At 35.5% G+C, this 6,952-nt stretch overlaps 1 long non-coding RNA gene across 1 annotated transcript; it reads right to left on the reverse strand.

Moving 5' to 3' along the window:
• Nucleotides 1-2,952: 2,952 nt before the first annotated feature.
• LOC137251896 (uncharacterized) lies at nucleotides 2,953-5,976 on the reverse strand. The gene is made up of 3 exons (XR_010953386.1): nucleotides 5,849-5,976; nucleotides 5,630-5,789; nucleotides 2,953-3,348 (listed from the first exon to the last, which is right to left on the reverse strand). It is a non-coding gene; the product is annotated as an uncharacterized lncRNA (long non-coding RNA).
• Nucleotides 5,977-6,952: the final 976 nt, after the last annotated feature.

The raw sequence follows: 6,952 nt of genomic DNA on the forward strand, positions 1-6,952 counted from the left end.
CTCACGTTAAATAAATGGAATTGCCATGGATTCCCCATTTGTGTTTCAATCTAACTTTTCTTTTTAAAGTGTAAATATTCATTTTGAAAATCTAATTAATAGAGAAATTATGAGCAGCCAGTTAAGCAAACATTTTCAAAAATGTAAATAATGAAGTCGTATAAAGAATTTTTTGAAAAAGACTATTTAACAGGTGATTTAAGTAATTGAACAGCGATTTAACAGATGGTCCAGTCTGTTTACTACTGCGACCTTTTTTTTTTCAAACAATCGCCACTTTCATACATCATTTTTGGTTAGTTATTGAAAAGAATTGTTTTGTTTTTTCATTCAGCAAAACAAAAAGCCCTTATATTAATAATTATTTTTAAAATCGAGTTAGCCTTGACAGTATGAGCTGCCAGCTAAAGTAATATTTTAAAATATGTCAAAAATGCAATATAGCAGTCCCCTACAAGAATGTTTGAAAAACACTCTTGAGCAAATGATTTAAGTAATCGAACAACGATTTAACAGGTGGTCCAGGCTGCTTATTATTGTGAACACTTTTTTTTAAACATTCGCCACTTGTATGAATTTACAATGGTTCAAACAATTTTTTTTTTTGTTGCTTTCGCTGTGCACCCCTGTCAAAAACTTCACATTTATAATGTAAGTACGATAGATTATTTCGTATTTTAATTCTACATACATATGTAAAAATATTTTTACCATCACTGCATATAACATTTTTATTTCATTCAATATATCATTAATTGAGTTTTCTTATATAGATTATTGACCAATAATGCCAACGTTTTTTTTATAAATATTTAATTGCATCGTATCACTAAGGGTTAATGTTAAGATCACAGATAGTTGGTAAAAACTTCATATAAAATTCAGCCTCGATCTTTTTTTTTTTTGGTTTGTTTTGATGGACAACACATTAATTCAGTTTAGCAGCATAACTGTGGTGAATACGCTCCGAACTACGAAAAAAAATATATTGACGCATCGTCAATGAAGACAACCGGATTTGGTGAATCAAGCGTCTGCAAAAGCGTTTGGTGACGCCACAACAAACTTCCATAATTGGAAATAAAATGTGTATCTGCCTGCTTAAGGACATCAATGAAGTAAATACATAGCCCATTGGAAAAATATTAACTAAGTAATACGGAAGGAAGAGTGTTAACTTAATGGAGAAAACGATAAGGAAAAAATCTATATTACAAATATGGGAGATATAAATGGCGCTTCAATACGATTTACTTAAACGAATATATGGAAGCGTTGGAAGCAAGAGAGATGCTGTAAATTGAAGAGGTGTAGGAGGCATGGATAGCACTGATACTTCAAAAAGCTGTTGCACACTGTTAACCTATGTATGTAATTTCTTTGCTGTAGTCAATAACGGCTTTCCAAACATTTGAAAATGGTGCCAACAAGTTGTGACTAACGCCCCGATTCTGAGCGTTACCGGTAAAATAGTACCCAGAACATTATGTAACCGAATATCGTAACCAGTTCTTTTATCCGCGACTCTGGCCAAAGTGGTAACGCTGTCATCACCGAAAAACTCACCAGTGTCTGTGGAGAAATTTGAAAGGTAGTTTTCTTCGCTTTCACTGTTGCCACTTGGGTCCATTTGGACCAAAAATAGTCCCTTCCAACCCCATTTGGTCTGCTGGTCCCTTTTCTTCCATTTTGGTCCTTTTTAGGCAGTAGCCACGATTGGTACTTTTCTTTCTTTTCACTTAGGTAAAAATTCACAATATTGCCCAAAAATTCGCCACACTTTCGTTAGCCCCCATATAATTTTAAATTTACTTCAATGGAACTCTAACCAAAAAAATTGCTCAGTCAATAAAATGTGCCGGAACAATAACATTTCACCTAGGATATATGTAATTTATGCTAGGCATTAAAAAGAAAAGTGTTTGCAAACACATTGTCATTAATTATTGATGAAATAACCGACTAATCAAAAAAACTCTTGTTTTATAATAATATTAATAACGGCTAGATATTTCGATCGGCTATACAACACTATGTAAAATATATTGTTACGAATATTAGCAACACTAAGGGGTACTGTCATCTCTAAGCATACTAAGCAGTGACTTGTAAGCACATCAATAGATCAATCATTATGTCTACACATATGTACGTACACGCAGCGCAGAAGAGACGCACAAACACATGCAGATATCTTATATGAGATGCTCCCAAAAGTATGCAATTATAATTGTGGAAGTGTCGGTCACAAATACACGCGCATATGAGAAGCTATACACATGCATCTGTAGTTATAATTTTATAGCAGTAACTAAGTAAATTCTGGAAGCGCCTAGCAGATGCAACGAGGAAATCGCAGAGTATAAAAGGCAGCAACAGTAGGGGCACGACAATCAGTTTGATTTAAGAAGTCACCTGGCGAGCAATAGTAGTGTAATTGTGAAGTAAGTTATTGTGAAGTTCTTTAATAAAGGCCATTTTGCATTATTGAAAAGTGGAGTTATTTATTCAACAGTTTAGCGATACGAACGTTAGTAGAAGGTTGCAAATAAGAGGAATTCCCGTAAATTCGTTACAATTGGTGTCGGAAGAGGAATTGTTGAATAAATTCCAGATTTCCAGAGCACAACAAGGACATGGCGAAGCTAAGTGAATTAAGGATCCAGCAACTGAAAAAGGAGTTGGAAGGCCGTGGATTGAATACAACCGGCAATAAGAACGAACTTCAAGCACGGCTACGACACGCTATGGAGTCGGACGATAGCATATAACATATATATTATAATTTTGATGCAATAATGAATTAATTTTAAACAATTCAAGATTACTAGCAGAACATATGTAGATAATAATTGATTTTATAATAAGTTCCTTTATAATGTATTAAAGTTAAAAGTATTACATTTTTACGGTTAAAAGTATTACATCTTCTTTATAAATTCGTTAAAAAAAAAATTTGCAAAAAAAACCCAAGAATTTTCGCGTTCCTGGGGATATTTTAGAAAAAGAGTTTGAAACATTTTGAAGCAGATATCTAAGCACTCAAGAAAGGATTGAAATTTATACAATGTTTTATCAAAGTATATAAAAAATCTACTTATATTACCCTCATCTATTCCCTCGACAATTATGAAAGCCTGTATTGTCATTCCTACAGAGTAGTACATACTTATCAACTTATTAATTTTTCTTTCGTAGTCGTCGATTGAAGTTAATCTCAAAACAAAGATTTCTTGCGAGTCTGCTATTGTAGCTTTTTTCCTTAGCTTTCCGCAGGAACTTTGAAACCTTGACGAAGGACGAATAACTCCACTTAGCAGCATTGTCAGAATGTAGTCTTGCGTATCTCTAAAAATTTAATGAAAATAGATTGATTTAGTAGTTTTCTGTTGTTGGTTTGTTAGCCTTCATTATACTCAGTTGAGCAGAGCTCACAGAGTATATTAACTTTGATTGGATAACGGTTGGTTGTACAGGTATAGAGGAATCGAGATAGATATAGATTTCCATATATCAAAATCATCAGTATCGAAAAAAAATTTGATTGAGCCATGTCCGTCCGTCCGTCTGTCCGTTAACACGATAACTTGAGTAAATTTTGAGGTATCTTGATAAAATTTGGTATGTGGATTCCTATGCACTCATCTCAGATCGCTATTTAAAACGAACGATATCGGACTATAATCACGCCCATTTTTTCGATATCGAAAATTTCGAAAAACCGAAAAAATGCGATAATTCATTGCCAAAGGCAGATAAAGCGATGAAGCTTGGTAGATGGGTTGACGTTATGACGCAGAATAGAAAATTAGTAAGATTTTGGACAATGGGCGTGAAACCGCCCACTTTTACAAGAAGGTAATTTAAAAGTTTTACAAGCTGTAATTTGGCCGTCGTTGAAGATATCGTGATGAAATTTGGCAGAAACGTTACTACTATTACTATATATGTGCTAAATAAAAATTAGCAAAATTGGATGAAGAACACGCCCACTTTTTAAAAATTTTTTTTTTTAATTCAAATTTTAACAAAAAATTTAATATCTTTACTGTATATAAGTAAATTAAGTCAAAATTCAACTCCAGTAATCATATGATGCAGCAAAATACAAAAATAAAAGAAAATTTCAAAATGGGCGTGGCTCCGCCCATTTTCATTTAGTTTGTCTAGAATACTTTTAATGCCATAAGTCGAATAAAAATTTACCAATCCTTCTTAAATTTGGTAGGGGCATAGATTCTATGACGGTAACTGTTTTTTGTGAATATGTGCGAAATCGGTGGAAGCCACGTCCAGTTTTTATACACAGTCCACCGTCTGGCCTTCCGCTCGGCCGTTAACACAATAACTTGAGCAAAAACCGATATATCTTTACTAAACTTTGTCCACGTACTTATCTGAACTCACTTTATCTCGGTATAAAAAATGGCCGAAATCCGACCATAACCACGCCCACTTTATCGATATCGAAAATTACGAAAAATGAAAAAAATGCCATAATTCTATACCAAATACGAAAAAAGGGATGAAACATGGTAATTGGATTGGCTTATTTACGCAAAATATAACTTTGGAAAAAACTTTGTAAAATGGGTGTGACACCTACCATATTAAGTAGAAGAAAATGAAAAAGTTCTGCAGGGCGAAATCAAAAGCCCTCGGACTCATGGCACGAATACTGTTCGTGGTATTACGTATATAAATAAATTAGCAGTACCCGACAGATGATTTTCTGGATCACCTGGTCCACATTTTGGTCGATATCGCGAACACGCCTTCATATATACATCTAAGGGCCACTCGCTTTTAAAACCCTCATTAATACCTTTAATTTCATATCCATATCGTACAAACACATTCTAGAGTCACCCTGGCTCACCCTAATGGCGATATCTCGAAAAGGCGCCCACCTATAGACCTAATGCCCACTCCCTCTTAAAATGTTCAGTAACACCTTTCGTTTGATACCCATATCGTACAAACATTCTAGAGTCACCCTTGGTCCACCTTTATGGCGATATCTCGAAAAGGCGTCCACCTATAGAACTAAGAAATACTCCCTTTTAAAATACTCATTACCACCTTTCATTTGATACCCATATCGTACAAACACATTCTAGAGTCACCCCTGCCCACCCTAATGGCGATATCTCGAAGAGGCGTCCACCTATAGACATAATGCACACTCCCTCTTAAAATGCTCAGTAACACCTTTCGTTTGATACCCATATCGTACAAAACATTCTAGAGTCACCCCTGGTCCACCCTAATGGCGATATCTCGAAAAGGGGTCCACCTATAGACATAATGCACACTCCCTCTTAAAATGCTCAGTAACACCTTTCATTTGATACCCATATCGAACAAACACATTCTAGAGTCAGCCCTGGTCCACCTTTATGGCGATATCCCTAAATGGCGTCCATCCATAGAACTATGGCCTACTCTCTCTTAAAATACTCTTTAATACCTTCCATTTGATACACATGTCATACAACCACATTCCAGGGTTACCCTAGGTTCGTTTTCCTACATGGTGATTTTCCTTATTTTGTCTCCATAGCTCTCAACTGAGTATGTAATGTTCGGTTACACCCGAACTTAGCCTTCCTTACTTGTTTTTATTTACCTTTGTTCGTTGAAGCTTTGCCAATAGAAAAGAGCTGTTTGCAGGAATCGTTATGGAGATTAGTTTCATAAAATCGTTGAATTTCGTTGGTAAACATTTCCCATTTCGAATACAAACAATCTTCATTGTCAGGGTACATGATCTTAAAGTCAAGTTTTATCTGTAATGTATAAATGTATTTTTAGAATCTGTGCACCAAATATGTAATGCAATTCTTACCAATTCAGGAGCCCGCGAGTCAGAATACTTGGGTCACGCTTGGAGAAAATCAATGTTGGTCATTTCCCTTATGTAATTCTGTCGCAAGTTGAATGATTTTTGCCATTTATCTTTGATTTTATTTATCTTTGACAAAATATTAAATATTATTATTAGAATTGACAGCAGACAACAATAATGAACTCAACCAACTGCTTCTTTTTGCACATGTTAACTATGAGCATGTTTAAAATGAAAATGTTTATGTTTGAAGCAAAGTTTTCATTTTTGATTTAAGTATGGAAAGTTGTAAGCTCAAGACATTTTTAAAATAAATAGAGCATATTGAAATTGAAAATGCAGCATTTTTAAATCAAATATAAAACATTTTAAAATGCAAAATGCATTTTTATTTTAAAAATTCCATTTTCAATTTAAAGATGTTTTGGTTTTTTTTTTAATTTTCATTTTTAAAACGAGAATTGCCTCGTTTAAAACGTGCATGGGAAGAACAAAAATTTTATTTTTGATTTTAAAATGCGATTTTTCTCTGAGAGTAAGACCTACACATAATCTTCGACACTTTACAGCCCCCGTGATTGAACCCACGCCTTTCCCGCTTGTTCTATCATGTGCACCTCTCGCCGTCGCTTAATCTCGCCCAGTCTAATTAGGACGTCTACGGAGCAAGCTTCAAGGGATGCGCTCTTTTTAGCTAGTTCGTCCGCTTTTTGTTATTGTTGTTGTTGTTGTTGTAGCGATAAGGTTGCTCTCCGAAGGCTTTGGGGAGTGTTATCGATGTGATGGTCCTTTGCCGGATACGGTTCCGGTACCATTAAGGTGCTAGTTCGACCATCTCGGGAACGATTTATGTGGCCACATTAAACCTTCAGTCCATTCCCTCCCTCCCCACCCCCAAGTTCCATGAGGAGCTTGGAGTTCCCAGAGCCTCGTCTGTTAGTGAAAGAGGATTCGCCGCGGAGAGGTGAGGTTGACAATTGGGTTTGGAGAAGCTATATATTGTGCTAGCAACCTGAAGTGTTGCGCTACACACCCCCTTGAATCTGGTATTTTACTCGCCTCTTACGACAGGCATACCTACCGCGGGTATATTCTGATCCCCTA

The sequence above is a fragment of the Eurosta solidaginis genome, chromosome 5, assembly GCF_040869045.1.
Source record: "Eurosta solidaginis isolate ZX-2024a chromosome 5, ASM4086904v1, whole genome shotgun sequence".
NCBI classification, from domain to species: Eukaryota; Metazoa; Arthropoda; class Insecta; order Diptera; family Tephritidae; genus Eurosta; species Eurosta solidaginis.